This window comes from Pinus tabuliformis, chromosome 3_2 (genome assembly GCF_031772625.1).
Source record: "Pinus tabuliformis cultivar Carrire ecotype Pingquan chromosome 3_2, CPIR1, whole genome shotgun sequence".
Lineage (NCBI taxonomy): Eukaryota > Viridiplantae > Streptophyta > Pinopsida > Pinales > Pinaceae > Pinus > Pinus tabuliformis.
The window spans coordinates 1,041,949,594-1,041,970,828 of NC_142302.1; positions in this window are offsets into that span (position 1 = coordinate 1,041,949,594).

A 21,235-nucleotide genomic window follows, 5' to 3' on the forward strand; every position below is an offset into this window, starting at 1 on the left:
GAGAACTTCTGGGAGAAGCTGTAATCAGTTGACCTTGTTCTTTTAGGGGTTGGAACAACATCTTTAGGGACTTAGGAGCCCTTAGTTTATGGACATTTATGATTGGGGTTGCAGTGCCCAAAAATGTCTATAACACACAAATCTAGGAAAAAGTGACACTTAGCAGGAGGTTTCTAAAGCGATCTTTGCATCTAACCTCTAGCAATTAAAAATAGATCCCTAAAATATAGGGATGCTTTTTCTTTTTTCTTTTTCGGGAAAAATAGGCCATGCACGTAAATTAGGATTGCTCAGTCTTGGAGGGAACCGGTCAACCTGACAACACATGCAGCTATCCTCTTACCTCAAAGGGACGCTAGAGCAGTCTTGCATGCCTAAAGAGATCAGTTTACAGTGCCTGTAGAACTTGCTAAAAAAGAAACATAAAATGATTGGAGTGCTTTCAAGAGGGAAATGAAAATACAATTCAAAAAATGAACCCTCCCCGCAAAAAGAAACGATTCCTCTCCTTTTAGTCGACAATATGCAAGCCTGAGGATGAAGTTTGTGCAATTTTTTGGCTAAGAAAGACTGACTATCCCTCATGCATTACACAATTTCTAGGGTCAGCAAGGCACTGCCTACCAGAATTGCACAATTTTTGAGCCGAAGCCCAATATTGGGCTGGATTGGGCAATTTCTGGAGGGAGGGATGCCTGGCTGGATTGTGCATTTCTAGAGCCCAGCAGGCAGCCCAGTAGGATTGTGCAATTTCTAGAGGGAAGTATGGTTCCCCTCCAGAATTCCGCAATTTTCAAGGGGAGCATCTCAGCCAGAAAAATGCCTAAGTCTGAAATGGTAGCTTGTGGGTGGGAGACAAACAAGCTAACATGCACAGGCTGGTGAGCCACTGCAACTCAGTTGAAGCCTATGTACTTGAAAATGCATGACATGATGCTAGAGATGGTTGGTAGGGAGGCTCCAAAACGAAGCTAAGGAAATTTTTTGGAGGGTGGTTGTAGCTGCTACAACAGGATTCTAGATCCAAAACTCAAAGGCTAGAAGAACACTAGAAAAGGAGGAAACTCTGCCCCTTAGAAAGGAGCAAACCATACATGCAATAATTAATGATGGTTATCTCCTCGATTTGTAGGGTATTATCATTGGAAAAATTATTGAAGGAGTTAAATTCATTAATCAATAAAGAATAACCCTTAGTTCTTCTACTCTAGGAGACAAAAATGGGGGATCAAGGTATCCTTCAAAAACAACATAAGATTTGGAATGACAATGGGATTCTTTCTATTAGTTAAAGAGTAAGCCTTGGGTGGTGTGTCCACCCTATGGGATAAATAATTTCTCAAGTTGCTTGATCATCGATTGCCCACCCACTAGTTTTCTACCAGATTTCTTCATATCAACCTCAAATAACATTCGTGGGAAAAGAAAAGGGGATATCAAGTTAGAGATTAGTTTCAAGAAATTTGGAAGATCTCATTCAGAAATTAAATTTTTTGGAAATAAAACCTTCCTCTAATAAACTTACTTAGAGCAAAATAATATATGGACTGCGTTATATTACTACTCGTTTATATAGATTCTTAATAGCACACTCACTCTTGTCTCAAAATATATTGGTCTATTTTTTAATCCTTCCTCGAAATATTTCAGATCACAGACCATTTTTTCTTGAAATCAGTGAAAATATTGATTTTATGCTCCTTCCCTTATGTTATTATCCAATATGGGTATGGACAATGGGTTTCAATGATCTGGTAAAGAAACTCTGGAGTGAATGGATCATGGGAAACCGAGTGATGACTCGGGAACAACATATGAAGTGATAAAAATCACATTAAAAAAACAGGCTCAAGAACAATAGATAGAGAGACAACCAGAGATACAAGCACATGAAAAGAGAATGGAAATTATACAATCCAATATAGAGGATGGCCCTATGACAAATGACCAGCCTAAGGAAGAAAGGGAAGAATTTCCAAATTATCATAAAGCAGTAAAAGAGGAAGAGGAAATTTGGTGTTGAAAGTCCCAAAGAATTTAGTTAAAGTAAGGAGATATAAATACAAAATATTTTCATAAACAGGCAAAGAACTTAGTCTAGATAAATAACATCAAAGAGATAACAAAAGAGATACTAAAATATTAGACTTTTCTCAACTCAAGGAGGAGGTGGTTCATCACTTTCGTGATTTGTACAACACCAAATCCCTAGGAAACTCGGGAGCATAATTATCAATGTTGGAATAGATTCTAGAATCTGTATCTTAGGAGGATAACCTTGCTTTGATAAAAGAGCCCACATAAGAGGAAATCTATCAAGAAGTATTCTCCTTTCAACTCAAATAAAGCTCCAAGACCAAAGAGTTTTTTACCCACTTCAAACATTAGTTTTGGGAGATAATAAGGCTTAATTTTTTCAAAATGGTGGGTTACACTTTTAAGAATAATTGCATAGGGGCTGAAATTAATTCTTCCTTTGTTGATTCCCAAAGAATTAAGCCCTGTTTTTTTTTCAATATTCAGGCCCATTTTTTCTTTGTAATGTTTCATATGAATTGATTTCTAAGATTTTTTCTGAAGACTTAAGCCCTTTCTTCCAAAAATAATATCGGAAAATCAAGGAGCTTTTGTGCATGAGAGAAAAATGATAGATCATTCTTGTTCAGAAGGCTATCAATTCTAGTTAAAATCAGGGAGACAAAGGCATGATTGGCAAACTTGACATGGAAAATGACTTTAATAGATTGAGTCATGAATTCCTATTTAAGGCGATGACAAAATCTAGCTTGATGCTAAATTGATTCATTGGGTTTCTCTTTGCATAAAATGCAATAAATTTCCCCCTTGTTAGTGGGAGAGTGGTTGGGCTTTTTCGTGCCTCGCGAGGCCTTCACCAAGGTTTCCCCTAATCTCCTTCCTTGCATATCATTATGGAAGATTACCTCAGTCACATATTGGAATTTGAAAAAATATGTGAGCACCTCCCAGGAATCAAGTCAGTTACAGGTAGCAAGAGCATCAATCACTCTGAATTTGTTGATGATACACTTTTGATGGTTGGAGCTTCCTCAATAACAACAAGAAGATTTAAAAGGGTTCTGGATAATTTTCTTGAAGCTTCAGGAGGTCAAACAAATTATAGGAAATCTCATATTTATACATGGAATATTTCATTTAGAAAGCAAAGACTAATTGGAAGAATAATGGACTTTTAGTTGGAGGAAACATGGGAAGAATTTAAGTATTTAGAAATTCCTATTTGCATAAGGTCACATTCATCCCAATCTTGGGAAGGTGTTATTTCAAAGTTCAAAGGAAAATTAGCTACTTGGGGGGCTAGATGGCTCAATATTGCAGGGCTTGTTGTTATGATCAAAGCAGTCCTCTCTGCTTTACCACTTTATTGATTCTCAATGCTTCTTTCTCCACAAAGCATTCTCTCTGTTTTGGCAAAAGAAATTCACAAGTTTCTATGGGAAGGAGGAAAAATAAGTATAAGTGAATTCCATATGATTAAATGGGGGTATTTTGAAGCATCCTAAAAATCATGAAGGGCGTGACAATAAGGACCCTATGCTAATGAATAAAGCAATAGGGGCAAAACTGGTTTGGAGATTCATCGCCTAAGAAGAAGATTGGTGGAAGTTATTTGTTAGGGAAAGATACCATGGAGAAAGAATAAGAAGTCTAGATTCAATTTAAGCCTCAAGAGGGTGCTCCCCGATCTGGAAATCATTTGTATTAGTGGTCCCTATCATTCGTTCAGGTCTGTATTGGAAGCCAATAAATGGGGAAATATAAATCTGTGGACTGATCAAATAATGTATCAACAACCCACAGGAATGTTTCTAGGAGTTTCTTCCACCAAGAGAATTCTTATGTACTCAAAGAAAATTCACATTAGCTGATATTTCTAGTTGGGACGAGGAAGTTAATTGGGCTGGATGGAAATTTAGAAATATTCCACATAATCTTTGGCACTTGGCCTTCAAGCTTCATGATCAACTAGTGGAATGCATGACATAGAAATCAGAGGAAGCGGATCAGGCAGGATGGAATTCCTTAGTTAGTTCGTTGAAAGAGGGATACGTCGCTTTTCACTTCCAATCTCAAGTTCCCCGAAATTTTAACACTTGGAAAAAAATACGGAAAGCTAATGTCAATCCAAAGGTAAACTTGTTTTGCTATATTCTTTCGATAGAAAATTTTTGATAGCTAAGAACTCAAGAAAGAGAGGCATTCATGGCCCCTATGGGTGTCCTCTTTGCTTGCATCAAGCAGAAAACACCTCCTGTACCTTTCTAAATTATGATTATACTAGAGTGCTTTGGATGGAAACAATTTCCCCACTCTTCAATAGAGTGGAATGACACTCTAATTTTCAAGAATTCTTCTCTTCCTAGACCAAAAATTATTCTAGAAGCTTTTTGAAGAAACATAGCTTCAAAAATTATTGGGAAGCTCTCTCAAAATTTATATGTTGGAAAGTATGGTTAACAAGGAATAATGAAATCTTTAATAACATGGATACTCCTCCCCATAGCACATTGATGAAAGCAATCTCATTGTGTGTTGAGTTTGGATCTCAAAAGATAGGCTAGAACTCTTCTCAGCAAACCTTAGACCAAATGGAATGGGATTGGCTTAGAAAGTTTATAGTTTTGGAGAACTTTTCCCAAAACCCAGAAGCAAGCTTGAAATAGATAAAAGCTAGAAGTTAAGACTGACAGAGGTATAATTAAGAACATGGAAGGGCTTGAAACAAGGATGGGTTATCTATTTTTATGGGGCATCCAAACGGAACCCAGGGGTTGCAGGAGAGGGACGGGTACTCTATGACCCCAAGGAGGACTAAGTGTTTAGGTACTCGTGGGTTCTTAGTCATAGACAAATAATCATTCAAAGATATATGGTCTTTACCAGAGACTTTTGTTATCTAAAGAGCAATAGGTGGACACACTTATGGTTATGGGAGATTCTCTCCAAATGCTGCATCATTTGATTAAAAGGATTCCTCCCAAAAGAGAGATATATGGAAAACATCATGAAAAGAATCGAGAAAATTGCAAAATATCCCATCCAAAGCATATTTCCATGTGCTAAGAGACTTAGTGACTTCGTGGCAATATTAAGGAAACACATGCATGAAATCAAGGTATCATGAAAGCTTTCAGAATCAATTAGTAAGGTAAAGTGTTGTAAAATTTGTGTTTTGATGAGGCAATTTTGTGAGATATTCACATACAAAAACCCCTCTTTTTGTTGCTCAGTCATATCTTCCTAAAAAAAATCATATATTTTTATTAGAAAAATAAAAAACACTTATGAGCTTCTAGAGGCGCTTCTGAGCTTCCGGAAGGGCATCACATTCGATCTATATGGATGGCTCTCCAACTAGACAACCAATAACTCACATAACGTGTGCCAATGGAACGAAATTTGGTCCAGGCCAAACATCAAACAAGTAGTTGGCATTAAACTCCGTTTTTGCGGATTGAATGGTACGCTATCCCCTTATATTGGCACCCTCTCTCTATTGCAGCATTTAGATCTTTCCAGTAATGAATTGAGTGGAAAAATTCCATTGGAGTTTGGGCAGCTGAAAGCGCTAGGAATACTAGACCTTAGTTTTAGTGCGCTCCACGACTATATTCCAAAGGAATTGTTTAATTGTACACATCTTCAATGGATCCACCTTTCCTCTAATAGTTTGACAGGTCTAATACCATCAGAATTCAGTCACCTGGTCAGGTTGGAACGACTCTACTTCGACTACAATAGTATAAGTGGAAGCATTCCATGTTGAAAATGCAACAAGATGATGGAGCTTAGTGAAAAGAAGTCGCCTTCACTAAGTGGGCCCGCAGGCTATTTTTGGCGCAAAGTCTATTTTTAGACTATGTCTATTTTTAGACATATGGATCATGGTCTATGAGTTGCAGGATGCTATTTATGGATGATTGGTCATGTTGGTAAAAATAGATGGACCTCTATTTTTAGACATATGGGCAGAGTCTATTTTTAGACTGCCAGTCTAAAAATAGAAGAGTCGAATATTATTAGCTCTTAATAATATTTGGACTATAAACATTATCTTATCCTCTTGCAGCACTTCAGTTCGAGCTACGGATGTGGCACATGCAACTGCCAGAAGGAAATACGCTTTTCCTATGGGTTAGTTGAGCTATTGCATGATGGACTTCAGTTAGAACTCAAGTGATTGAGTTTGGTGGAGTTGATTGAGGAGTTGTGTTCAATTTGACTTAGTTGAACTAGTTGTATTTAGTCTAACTGACAAATACACTAGTGATGAGTGATGTGAATTAATTATTAATTAATTCACTAATTATTAACTCATAAATCAACTAAAGAATACATCAGTTAACTCAGTGCATGGACAGTTCAGTGGAGACAAGTGTTAGAGGTGGGTGAAAGGGTGAGACTACTATCAGTTGTGACTATAGCTGTGCATGAGATTTTCACAATCATTGATTGAGATTGCCAATGAGGATTGCGTAGTACAAGCCAAGGGAATTCGAACTTGGATCTGATCTATTCTCAACTTGGATTGCGCAGTAGAAGCAGGCAAACAATGGAGGAGATTTGAACCCGTGACTTGTTCAGATCTGAGCTAGTTTGTGTGTAGCAGGTGGAGATAGTACTGAGTACTTGTGAGGAGTATTGTACTATGTATTGTTACATGTTCTCTATCATTATAATATACAGATAGTTGGGGGTTTTCAACTGTATGCTTTCCCCATTACATACTGTGTTGATATGTGTGATTGATGTTTCAATGTGCGCATGTAATTGTTTTTTTTAATTCCACAAATTGATGATCAATGGTAGAGGAGGTTATGTATTATGCATGCATTCTGCAAATAGTGTATAATCAGGATAATCTCTGTGAATAAGTGTTATATTATTCAAATTTCTACATGGTATCAGAGCGAAGTTGATCATCAGATCTATTATTCAGAAAGTGATTACATTTTATTTCTTCAGGCAGAGTCTGTAATCGGGCCAGGTAGCCTCTGGATTCATCCTTCTTTTGGAAGGTGAGATATCTGGTAAATGCCCATACATTCAATCTCTATACGAGAAATACTTTGTTCTCACGAATTTTAGATCAGAAGCGGTTGAGTTTTGAGCTGGTGGAATTCGAATTTGCAGCTGTGTTTTCTTGGTGTCGAAGTTGAAATGTCTTTCAACGGATTACGATTGGAGTATGCCCTTGAAGGCAGCTCGAATTATATTGCATGGAAAGACAGGATGGAGGTAGTGTTAGATGACAATGGGTTGAAGGAGTTCATAGATGCTGAGGTCCCAAAGCCTACTGATGCTGCTCAAGTTGAGGCTTGGCAAAAGAAGACAACAAAGTGTCGAAGGATTCTGTTGGAGGGCGTGAAGGATCACATTGTATCCAACCTGCATGGAAAGGCTTCTCCATACTTGATGTGGAAAGCGTTGACAGATTTATTCCAAAGCAAGAGTGACCAGAGGAAGTTGGCGCTCAAGGATAAACTCAGAAACATTAAGTGTGAGAAAGGAGACAGTATGCCCAAGTATCTCACGAAATTCACCCAATGCCGGGATGAGCTGGGAAGTGTGGGGGTGACTGTCGATGATGAGGACTTGGTGAGCTTGGCTCTCCTTTGGTCTTCCAAAGAGTTGGCATTCCTATCAGGATTCTGTCAATGGTTGGAAGAAATTGCTAGGATGGGAGAGACTTTGGTCTGATCTTGTGCAAGAGGAGATCAGGCGGAATACCAGGGACGGATCTTCATCAAAGGCATCTGATGAAGAAAATTGCGCTTTGGCTGCCAAAGCAAAGAGGGGGAAGAACAAGAAAGCTTCTCATTCCGGTGCGAAAGGCAAGAAGTAGGACATGTCCAAGGTGAAGTGCTTTCACTGTCACCAGCATGGACATTATGCCACAAATTGTCCGCAGAAGAAGAAAAATAAGCAAGCTACTGGATCTGCAGCAGGAGAGGCCTTAGCCTCACAGTTTGAGCTGGATTTTTCACTGATCGCATGCTTGGTATCAAGTGTGATGGGATTAGTATGGTTCTTGGACAGTGGTGCGTCTTTTCACATGACAGGAGATCGAGATTTGTTTTCTGATCTGGATGAGAAAGATCTTGGAGTGCACATCGAGATGGGCGATGATGGTAGATACAGTGCGACCGGTATCGGTACCATTTCCTTTGAGAGGGAGTCTAGTAAACCCTTCGTATTGAAGGAAGTGATGCATGTTCCAGGATTGAAGAAGAATCTTATCTCTGTGGCGATGTTAGAAGACAAGGGATATGATGTTGTCTTCAGCGAGGGAAAGGCTTTCCTGCGCAGTAAGACAACTGGAGAAACCCGGAAGATAGGGGTTCGAGTCAAGAACCTTTATCAATGGCATGTAGATGGCTGCGCAACAATGGCATGCAAGGCAAAAGGATTGGTGAGCCAGGATGATGGCAAGCTGTGGCACCGGAGATTGGGCCACCTTCACCATGGAGCCTTGAAGATACTGCAGCAGATTTCTACTGGGCTTCCTAAAGGCACTCTTGCGCAGTCAGATCAGTGCAAGGGGTGTACTTTGGGAAAATTTGTGAAAGCCACCTTTCACGAGAAGGATAGTCATGCCACGACGATCCTTGAGAGAATTCACACAGATGTGTGTGGACCTTTCTCAGTAGCTTCGACAGCAAAGCACAAGTACTATGTGATCTTTGTTGATGATTTCTCTCGAAAGTGCTGGATCTTCTTCATGCAGAAGAAGAGTGAGACATACTCAAAGTTATGTGAGTTCAAAGCACTGGTCGAGAAGGAATCGGGGAAGAAGGTGAAGGCTCTTAGGAGTGACAATGGTGGTGAATTCATCTCTGGCGAGTTCAAGGACTTCTGCAGTGCAGAAGGGATTCGAAGAGAGCTCATAGCTCCCCATAACCCACAGCAGAACATCGTTGCTGAGCGGAAGATCAGAAAAATTGTGGGTGTTGCATGGGCGATGTTGCATGATCAGGGCCTACCCCTTCACTTGTGGGCAGAGGCATGCAATACTGCAGTATATGTGCAGAACCGTTGTCCTCACAAGATACTTGGCATGAGTACACCCGAGGAGGCTTATTCTGGTAAGAGGCCTGATATTTCCCATTTGAGGATTTTTGGTTCTCCTGTTTACATGCATGTGACGAAGGATGCCAGGAAGAAGCTGTAGCCGACCACAGAGGCTGGGATATTTGTGGGGTACACTGATACGCCCCACAACTATCGTGTGTATTTTCCAGACAGTCGCAAGACTGTTGTGCAACGGGATATCAAATTTCAGGAGGAGAAAGCCATGAAGTGTTCGCTTGAGAGGGAGCCACACTTGCATGCAGATGAGGAGCTATTAGTTCCTAAGGATGAGCTTCAGGATGTGGATCAGCCACAAGATGAAGTTCATGGAGTGGAAGAGACCACTCATGCAGCGCCAACCATCAGAGGGCGAAAGCACACTACAGAAGCTGAGCGACTGGCTCAAGATGCAGAGAAGGTTGTAGGACCACCTACAGCACAACGCAGACAGAGACAGTCACCTGATCGGTACACTGGATACATGGCTCTTGTGAGCAAATGTGTCGTGACTGAGCCATCCTCTTTCGAGGAAGCTGTGGAGGATCCCGCATGGGTAGATGCCATGGTGGAAGAGTATGATTCGATTGTCAGAAATAGTGCATGGGAGATTGTCCCAAGACCGGAAGGGAAATCAGTGGTGGGTTCGAGATGGATCTACAAAGTGAAGCAGGCAGCTGACGGGAGTGTGGAGAAGTACAAGGCAAGATTTGTTACCCGAGGCTTCTCACAGATAGAGGGGATCGATTATGAGGAGACCTTTGCACCTGTCGCAAGGTATTCTTCCATACGGACGATTCTTGCTCTCTCAGCGCAGATGGGGTGGCACATCCATCAGATGGATGTGAAGACTGCGTTCCTCAACGGAGTCATTGAGGAGGAGGTGTACATAGAGCAACCCGAAGGTTTCGAGATCTTCAGCAGCGAGTCGCATGTGTGCAGGCTCAAGAGAGCGCTGTATGGGTTGAAACAAGCACCTCGTGCTTGGTACACACGGATAGACAGTTATTTCACCGGACTTGGATTCTCCAAGAGTGAGGCAGATCCTAACCTATACCAGATTGTGGTGGAGGGTAAGTTGCTGATCATTGTACTTTATGTAGATGATTTGATTTTGACGGGAGATGAGTTGTTGATACTTTCATGCAAGGAGGATCTTGCTAGAGAGTTTGAGATGAAGGACTTGGGCCTTCTTCATTATTTCCTGGGATTGGAAATTTGGCAGCGCAGTGATGGATTATTTGTTTCTCAAGGTAAGTATGCCCGGGAGATACTGGAGAAGTTCAACATGCATGGTTGCAAGCCTATTGATACTCCTCTTCCTGGAGGTTGGAGGAAGGAGGATGTTACTTCAGCAGAGGTAGTGGATGCCACTGTTTATCGACAGTTGGTGGGGTCGCTTATGTATATGGTCAATACACGACCCGATATATGCTATGCTGTTAACTAGCTTTCAAAAGCTATCGTTAAGCCAACCAAGCTCTTCTGGAAGGTAGGCAAGCATGTATTGCGTTATCTCAGAGGCACATCGGGATATGGATTGTGGTACAGACAAGAGGATGAGGTGAAGCTATGTGGCTTCACGGATGCAGATTGGGCAGGGAGCCCAACGGACAGAAAGAGCACATCTGGAGGGATCTTCAGTATCGGGTCGACAATAGTTTCTTGGTATAGTAGGAAGCAGAGATCCATGGCACTCAGTTCAGCAGAGGCCGAGTATATGGCAGCAAGTTTGGCTGCATGCGAGGCTATATGGATGAGGAAGATCCTGGTCGGGTTGTTCGGGTCACACTTGGAGCCTACTGTGATTTATTGTGATAACCAGAGTTGCATTAAATTCTTAGCTAATCTAGTATTTCATGATAGATCCAAGCACATCGATATCAGGTACCATCATATCAGAGATTGTGTGCAGCGGAGAATCATGTTACTTTCATACATTCCCACGGAGGATCAGGATGCTGATATCTTGACAAAGGCGCTCACCAGGAGCAAATTCGAATACCACAGAGGCAGGATAGGGGTTGTAGATAATCCATATCTTGTTGAGAGGGAGCGTTGAAAATGCAACAAGATGATGGAGCCAAGTGAATTTGAGATTCGCAAATGTTCGCCTTCACTTATAGACTGTGCAATGGGGATGGAGCTTAGTGAAATCGCCTTCACTAAGTGGGCCCGTAGGCTATTTTTGGCGCAAAGTCTACTTTAGAGTATGTCTATTTTTAGACATATGGATCATGGTCTATGAGTTGCAGGATGCTATTTATGGATGATTGGTCATGTTGGTAAAAATAGATGGACCTCTATTTTTAGACATATGGGCGGAGTCTATTTTTAGACTGCCAGTCTAAAAATAGAACAGTCGAATATTATTAGCTCTTAATAATATTTGGACTATAAACATTATCTTATCCTCTTGCAGCACTTCAGTTCGAGCTACGGATGTGGCACATTCAACTTCCAGAAGGAAATACACTTTTCCTATGGGTTAGTTGAGCTATTGCATGATGGACTTCAGTTAGAACTCAAGTGATTGAGTTTGGTGGAGTTGATTGAGGAGTTGATGGAGTTGTGTTCAGTTTGACTTAGTTGAACTAGTTGTATTTAGTCTAACTGACAAATACACTAGTGATGAGTGATGTGAATTAATTATTAATTAATTCACTAATTATTAACTCATAAATCAACTAAAGAATACATCAGTTAACTCAGTGCATGGACAGTTCAGTGGAGACAAGTGTTAGAGGTGGGTGAAAGGGTGAGACTACTATCAGTTGTGACTATAACTGTGCATGAGATTTTCACAATCATTGATTGAGATAGCCAATGAGGATTGCGTAGTACAAGCCAAGGGAATTCGAACTTGGATCTGATCTATTCTCAACTTGGATTGCGCAGTAGAGGCAGGAAAATAGTGGAGGAGATTTGAACCCGTGACTTGTTCAGATCTGAGCTAGTTCGTGTGTAGCAGGTGGAGATAGTACTGAGTACTTGTGAGGAGTATTGTACTATGTATTGTTACATGTTCTCTATCATTATAATATACAGATAGTTGGGGGTTTTCAACTGTATGCTTTCCCCATTACATATTGTGTTGATATGTGTGATTGATGTTTCAATGTGCGCATGCAATTGTTTTTTTTAATTCCGCAAATTGATGATCAATGGTAGAGGAGGTTATGTATTATGCATGCATTCCGCAAGTAGTGTATAATCAGGATAATCTATGTGAATAAGTGTTATATTATTCAAATTTCTACTTTCCAGCTTCGATTAGCAACTGCACTTTACTCTCTGACTTGACGAGTAACAGAAACAAATTGAGTGGTCCAATCACTTCCATTATTGGTTCGACTCAACTCACCCACGTAACATAGGTCAATTAAGAAATCTTCACTATCTTCTTTTATCAAATAAATAACAATTTGACTGGATCTCTCCCGCTTAGTATAAGTCACATAGAGGATTTAGAAGTACTAGATCTATATAATAATAATATTTTTGGCACTATACCCAATATTATTAGTTTGGATTCCTTTCTAGTTTTAGATTTATCAAAGAAAAATTTAGAAGGATCAATACCTGAACTTAATGGCAGTTGTAGCTATTTAACATTTTTTTCTGCTCACACTAATAAATTTTCTGGGACATTGCCAATGTTTTTAGCTAATTGTACTAGTATTCACTGTTTATATTTAAGGAAAAATAATTTGACAGGGCAACTTCCTGACTACTTGGAATCTTTTTCATTATTGAAAATTTTAAAATTTGGTTATAATAATTTTCATGGTGGCATCCCTGAATGGGTAACAAATTTCACTTATTTGTATATATTGGATTTATCCAACAATAAATTCAGTGGAAGAATTCCATTACATTTTGAAAGGCTTCAAGGATTTGTAAATTCTTCAAACTATATTCCCTTTGAAGAAGAAATCACAGTCCACATGAAAGGATGTGAGTATACTCTGCCATACCTCTCATCTACAAACACAATCCTTGATTTGTCCAGCAATTATCTTGTAGGACAAATACCTGCAAGCATAGGAACTTTGAGAGACACGCGATTGCTAAATTTATCTGGCAACCACTTGCAAGGGCTAATACCTGTATCTCTTAGTAACATATCTACTTTGGAGCAGTTAGACTTGAGCAAGAATAATTTGAGTGGACATATTTGGCTGTTCTGGATGTTTCATCTAATAGCCTTTATGGGCCAATCCCCAGAGGAACACAATTTTCCACATTCAGTGCAACATCATTTCAAAGGAAGTGCTTATATGGGTGTCCTTTAGATTCATGTAATGGAAAGGAAAGCATAGTGAGAGAAGGTGACAATAATAGTAGCAATGCCCATATGAAAATGGGATGGCTCGAGCATATAGATGAAAAGATGTCATTAATGGCATTGGGGATCATATTTGCGATTGGAATTTGGCGAATAGTTGGTTTATTTATCTTTTGCAATAGAGCTAGACACTGGGTGTTGGGTCTACCACCTAACAAACCACAACTCTTCTATGGAATTTATTGATTTCCTACATAAAGAACCAAGTAATGGATGTTGGCTCTAGTATGTGGTGAATTAAATTGTCATGTAATCTCCCAATGATATTTTTGGTATACTATCTTCTCACATATAGAATTTTTAGTGTGATCAATGTATGATTGCATTTCCATATTAATCTTAATTTTGTTTAACTCTTAATCATTTTTTATCGTGTTCAATTAATTTCCAATCAAATAACATAAATATTACATTATATAAAATGATATAAGTTGGGAAAAAAATTACAATGATAAATCTATTCACAATTTCATTACCATTTTTATTAATATATATTTATTTTGATATAAAAATTGCTATATATCTCATATTTAATAATAATAATGAAAACTAAAAATATGAATCTTTGAGAGACATTAATACATAGTAATGGTGCAGTCTAACTTATAGACTAAATAGTTTTTTTCACAGGAATCCAACAATGCAATTTTAAGCTAAAATGTGATTTTTTGTTGTTTAAAATACATTTTTGAATGCATAGATTCAACACCCGGGGACACTTGAATTCTACAGATTAAGCAACTTAGGTACTTTAATTATACAAATGAAACTCACGTTTTTTTAAATCTCTGTTAGGTTTTGATAAAAATTAACCATAAAAAATTTCATAGTAGAAAAGGCTCTTTCATCTATAAATTAAACTATGCCTATTTTTAATTAGTAAAATTGATATTGAGATTTTTTTTTAATTAACATAAGATCAATTCCATTTTTTATTATTAAAATCATTGCATTACTTCTTATATAAATATAATTAAATGAAAATATTAAAAAAAACCATAATATTTTAAATGGAATAATTAAAAAAAATATGTAACACATTTTATATTATTTATTTAATGTATATTAACTAATCATAAATACAAATAATATATCAAAGCCCATACGTAAACATGTAAAGGCGATACTTATATTTGTTTACCCAAATTTCATTTTATATTTATCGAATTATGGTTTATATAACATGTGAAAGATTACGGAAAAAGGTGATATTTTGGCAAATTTGGAAGGGAAGTTATATTATTTTTATATATAAAAAAATCAATTTGGCATTGATGTCAATTTTTATGTGTTTTGACATGGCTTATTGGTGTATCATGATCACAAGTGTGTTGCTATTATTGGTGTATCATGATCATAAGTGTGTTGCACAAGATTTTTTTTACCAGTTGTTTACTTACTGTTATTTATACCCAGTTGTGAGGCCAGTTGGAAACTCACAAAGAATATAAAAAATTGTGGCCCAGAAACAATTACAACAACCGTAGAAACATATTTGATTGCTTCATCAATTGGTTGACCGGCTGCTGCAGCGGGAAAGAAAAAGCTCCATCCGCTACGACAGACTTGTCTTCATCACATGTGTTTGGTGCGATTGCATACTTACGGTGGTGAAACTTTTTCAAAACATGGATTTGATGAAACAGTAGCAAAGGAATTTTCCTGAAATATGAGGAAAATGTAATGGATTTTGAATCAGAAGTCTGGCGTGCATGTACTCTCTTTGTGAAAGACGATGTGGGGTGAAAATGCATTGAAGTTACAAATGGAACATATGGAACATACCTTGGTGCCATCAATAGACTGGAGATTTGATGAAGATTCGATGGTGGGGTTCGATACCGGGTCTACTACTCGTAAAACCTCATTCGAAACTCTCTGCAATCTTGTTTCAAAACCCTGTTTAAACGCAAATTTTTCCTTATATTTCCAATCAGTTTTCCTTAATTGGGAAAACCCACATCCCTCAAATCCCTCAATGATTATCGATATTCTCCAAAACATAACTGCTTCCCTACATGTGATAACTGGTCAAGCTGCAACTCCATAGCACATTACTACCATGTAGAACTCATACAGATCTATGATAGGTACAAAACAATCTTGTTTGGCTCTTGCCTTTTGAAAAATGAACAAATCCTCTTTAGTCCTGGAACGTGAATGAATTAGCACTTAGCTTTTTCAAAAAGGTTGAAATTTTCCCTCCCATGGAACGTGAATGAATTAGCGCGTTTCTTTTTCAAAAATGTTGAAATTTTCCCTCGCCAAAAAACAATAGATACAATTTTAGTTGTATTTGAGCAACTAACTACTCTTACTTTTACATATTTTTTTGGTTTATGTTCCAAAACATTTATCACACAGTGGTATTTATCATAATAACAATAATTATCTAATTTTAAGGTTGGGGTTTATATGTAATGATTTTGTTGTTAAAGTTTACTATACAAAATTTGAAATCTCTCAAAGGAAACAAGTGCTTTTAACGTGGTTGTACTAAAAACATTTATGTATTCTTGAAAACAAGTGTTAGTTTCTTAAAAGTCATAGGAGAAATTTGGAAGGGGTAGGGTATCTATCCTTCTCTATGTTAGATAAATTCAAATTGTTGTGTGAATGGGGTTGTAGCACCCTTTGTTTTCATCTTGAGAAAATGGAGTCCTCTCCTAGTCACTCACATATTTTAAGTTGTCATAAGCAAAATAGGTTATTTCCTTAAGATGTGAACATTTCATTTTAAGCAGTGTGATAATATAGTTTCAGCGAGGCATTAACAGATGAAACAACCATGCACATTTGGGATGTTAGTGTTATGTTATACTTGAGGCAAGAGTGCACGTCTAGGAAGACTCTAACAAGGGTTGCAGAGGTGGAATAGTTATGAAGCAAACTTAAGACATTTGGCGAGTTGCATGAAGGCGATTTGGCACTGGTATTAAGTGAACATTCCTTTATCAATGTTGATACCCTCTCCTTGGCACAACCATTTTGCGAGATGAAGAAGAAATGTGAAATACATGGGTGACCCACTAAAGAAGTTGGCAAGGTTGTTGCAACATATATAGATGGTTATGTCATGTTTCAAAAGGAGGTGTTGGAACTTGGAAGGTGACCATTGGAGTAGATTTGTCATGGAGTTCCAAGCAGGTGCAAGGATCTGATAAGGAGAAAATTATAGAAATCCAAAAAATAGGCCATATTGGTTTAAGATATTACTATTTTTGGATATCCAAAGTTGAAGGTGCATTTTATGGCAATGTAGTCTAAGCACTTGGGTGCATGCCATATCTTAATGGTATCTTAAACTTTTGGTGTGCGTTAGTGGAGTTAATGAATTGTGTTTAATGATCACTAGCTAGAATGTGTTCTGTGAAGGCAAAAATCCCACAAGTTAAAGATGACTTAACCATTTGGCATCGTAAGGTGTGTTATGCCCTAGTTTGGAGGAGACAACTGGAACCATCTTAGAGTGTGATGGGTTGTGCCATCAACTTAGGTCCACTTACATGGGTTGAGGTGTAAAGGTACCCTGTGAGTTGAGGAAAATGATTACCATGCTTACCTATTTTAAAGTGTTTATGATATAAGATTAATGATTTTTTGTTGGAGAATGGGAGAGGAAAATAATAAAGGTGAGGTGTTGAGGTTTGTTGTAAATTAATCAAAAGGAAGTGAAAATGTCTCTTTTTAGGAAGATTGTTCAAGATGTCTCTTTAAATAGGACAAAATTTTAGTTGTGGCTAGGGATTTGGCCTCAAAAACATTGATTGGGTACTCTAGAAATCCAAGACCTAACATATCTTAGCTAGTCCATTAGATAGAATCATCTTGGGAAAAGGTTACAAAGGCTAAGGTAAAAATCTCCCCTTTTTAATGTGGGTTTTAAAACTTCCATTTGAGAATGCCAAAAACAAGGTCACAATCTTGAAAGGAGATCCTTGATTTTACCAAAACTCAATGCCAATGCTTAACCCATGGTGGGATACTTTCTATTTGGGTTTGGCCTTGAACGAAAAGATCTATCTTTGGGTCAATTTATTAGTTTGTCATTTCATTTCCATGTTGATCAGAAGATCTTAAGGGCTATAGGGGATAAAATGGTTATTTTCAATACCCTTCCCTTGAAACCCTGTAAGAAGATGGTGTGCCCCATTTTGTTATCGTAATATTCAACCACGAGCTCTCTTGTGAGGATGTCGTTGAAGGGACGGAATTCAAAGGAAGTGGAAAAAATAAAAACTTCATGTTGAGTCAAAGGAGTACGTATTATAGGTGTCTATAGAGGTCTTAAAAATGGTAAAAGGGAATGGAGTTTACCTCCTATTGCAATGCCTTCTATTCCACCATTTGAGGTGCTAGAGGGCGTTGAATTTAAGGGCCATAGGTGAAAGTTCACAAAGATCTTAAAAATTAGAAGGTAAGTGTGATTTAGTGTAGGATTGATACTTAAATAGTTGATTTTTTAGGTGATATTTCCTAGACTTTGTTGCCATGGAACCCCAGTGGATAGTTCATAGCATTTTGGTCATGTTGTGACATCTACGATATTTGAATGAGATGCGCTCGTAGTCTAAAGTATTAAGAGAAGTGATGCATTGATGTTGGAGTTTCATTTCACCCCATAACTTGTCTCTGATATTTGAATTTACCAATACCCTCACCACCTTCATCTCCACTTAGTATTTGAAAGTGAGGTTGACCTCCAAGCATTCCCCCGCTTGTTTCCAATTTCTTTGAGAGCTTGCTTCGACCATAATTGTACATTTAATCGCAGAAGCTAAACCTAGATAGGGGCCTTGTCTAGTCTCTCCCGAGTGGTATAAAAAAGAAGAGTCCAATGCTTAAGCATGAAAGGGGTTGAGTCAATACTCCAGACCTTATTCAAACCCATTAAACCTCTTTAGACTTGTTGAAAAATAAAATGAGCCAACCTCTTACAAGTATCATGTCAAGAAGTGTTAGGGAGTGCCATGAAAACACAAGGGAGAACTAGTTCAAAATTCATGGAAATGAATGAATAAGAGTATGTGATAGATAGTGACAGTGAGTCCTAGGTGCGCTAAGGAGAAAGTGACAAGGTTATATGCTAGGCAGTGCCAAGGCATGTTAGAGTGCTAGGGCATGTTAGGGAGTGTTACGGTGTGCTAGGGAGAGCCAAAGCATGTCAAGGAATGCAGGGGATGCTAACATGTGCCACATAGGGATCGCCAAGGGATTGTTAGATATGCCAGGTGTTATGGAATGTCAAGATGTAAACTATGTTTCTTAGTTGTTTTATGGCCACGGTTGGATGTGAGCCTTGACTTGGTAACTTGTTAAGTGGGATGAGTTGAGATTGGAAATGAGTAGCCTAAGATGAGTTATAGGTAGTTCTTAGGTGAACAAGGCATAGTTTATTTATGGTAATCATAATGTGGTCAAGTTTTTGTAGTTGAGGTAGGACTTGGTTGGGTTCCAAAGTCCCAAAAAAAGTAAGGGTAGTTGTGTGGGCATTATAGATAATGAGTGTCAGGGCATACCAAGGAATGAAGAGGTGTGCTAACACATGCCAGACAGTGTTAATGCATGTTGAGGAGTGATAGGAAGTGTTAGGGCATCACAAGGCATAAATATGTCAAAATGCATGGAATGAAACGAATAAGAGTGTGTGCCAATGAGTGTCAATGAATTCTAAGTGTCCCAAGGACGAAGTATGTTAGGAGAATTTCATAATAGAATTTGCAGGAGGCAAGACTGTGGTTGCAATAAGGGGATGGAAAAAGAAGTTTCAAACAAAGGGAGACTTTGGGTTGGGCACAACACTGTTTTGCCAATGACTTGGTTGGGTTCCCAAGCCGCAAGAAAAGTAAGGCTATCAATGAGGGCATGACAACTATGAAGTGCCAAGGTGTTCTAGGGAATGCTAGGAAGTACGAACACATGCTAAGCAGCTCCAAGGCATGCTAGGCATGCCAATACAAGCCAAGTGCTAAGGCATGATAAGATGTTTCAGGCGTCAAGGTGTGGCACCAAGGAATGCTAAAGTGCTAGGGTGACATGCCAAGACGTTTCAGGTGCTAGGGTATGCCAATGCATGCTAGGGAGTGTTAGGGAAACACAAGGAAGCACTAGGTCAAAATTCATGGAAATGAATGAATAAGAGTGTGTGACAGGGAGTATCAACGAGTTCTAGGTGTGTTAAGGAGGGAGTGACAAGGTTATATGCTAGTTAGTGCCAAGGCATGTCAAGAAGTGCTAGGATGTTCTAGGGAGTGTCAAAGCATGCCGAGGAATGTAGGGGATACTAACACATGCAACATAGTGCTAAGGCATTCTAAGACATGTCAGGTGCTATGGAATGTCAAGATGTAAATTGTGTTACTTAGTTGTTTTAGAGCCATGGTTGGATGTGATGAGCCTTGCCTTGGTAACTTGTTAAGTGGGATGAGTTTAAATTGGACATGAGTAGCCTAAGATGAGTTACTGGTAGTTCTTAGGTGAAAAAGGAATATGATGAATTTCAACGACACATGAGAATCTGGGTTTGGTCTTAAAGTATTTAATGCAAACAAACTCAAGTGCCACAACACATCTACTTTACACAACGAAATCTACACACATCAGGGAATCAACTAGTGCACATGAAAATCTTTAACTTTTTCAAAACCTTCTTCGTTATATTAAAAAACTATAATAGAAAGGCTAGAGCTCTTGTACCAGGGAACGCTACCCTTTACAATCACACTAATGCAAGGAATACAACTAGGGCTTGGTGTTAGTCCTTTGACAACCAATCTACCTTAAACAAGACAACACTTGACCTAATTATTGATGGTGGCCACACACAAACCTTTCAGTCCATGTGTCTTGAACACATCTGGCAGATCCTCTTGCCTCCCATTCTGTAGCTCCTCAATCTACCTCTATCAATGAACTCAACTCCTTTAGGTTACTAAACTCGACTCATCAAAATTTCCCCTCTAGCTACCTCCTTTTTCCTTCAAGGTCTGTAACACTTGGGGTCTTCGATCAGTTGTTCATAACTCTGTTTGTGAACAACTCTTTGGTCTGTCCATTTTTGCCATATTTTTGCTCCAATATGACAAGTCTAGGGCTATGGAGGTTACCCTTCTTCTCACTCACTCAATCCTCTACAACACAGTGAACTAGGGCTAGTTGGCTAGCCCATTTGACTACTACTTTAGTCCTTAAAAGTATGCACATCCTTAGGCCCAATAAACCTACCCTTCTACTAGTCTTGGTGTCCTTCACAAGCACATGACTTAGGGCTCTTCTCTGACAATCACCTAAAAACCCTCCAACTGTACTAGAATTGCCATCAATTTACCCAACCACAATAAATTCTTTTACTGATCTAGGGCTCACAACACTGCCCTCATCTAGGGATCTTCAAATTTGCCACATAATAATGATTTGATTCCTCTCAAAATCACTATTCTTGTGTACAAATTTATTTATTGTCCAAACTATGAACAAATCTAAACTACTCCTCTTATCATCCTTCTAACAATTTGTAGATGACTGATCTAGGGTCACAAATCATCCACTAATAGTTCATTGACTAATTTTTTATAGGCTGCTTCAAATATCTATCCAAAACTCTATGGACAATCCACAAAAATCAACTCCTCTTCATGTCAATCCTCTCCTCATATGGTAAATTTCTTCTATTCAATATTCTACTCAGGTTTCACCCTCCTTTGGATCTACTATCTCCACACATAATTATGCAAACCATCTTCCAGATATGTGGTCTATATTGCAGAGATAAACCTCGCT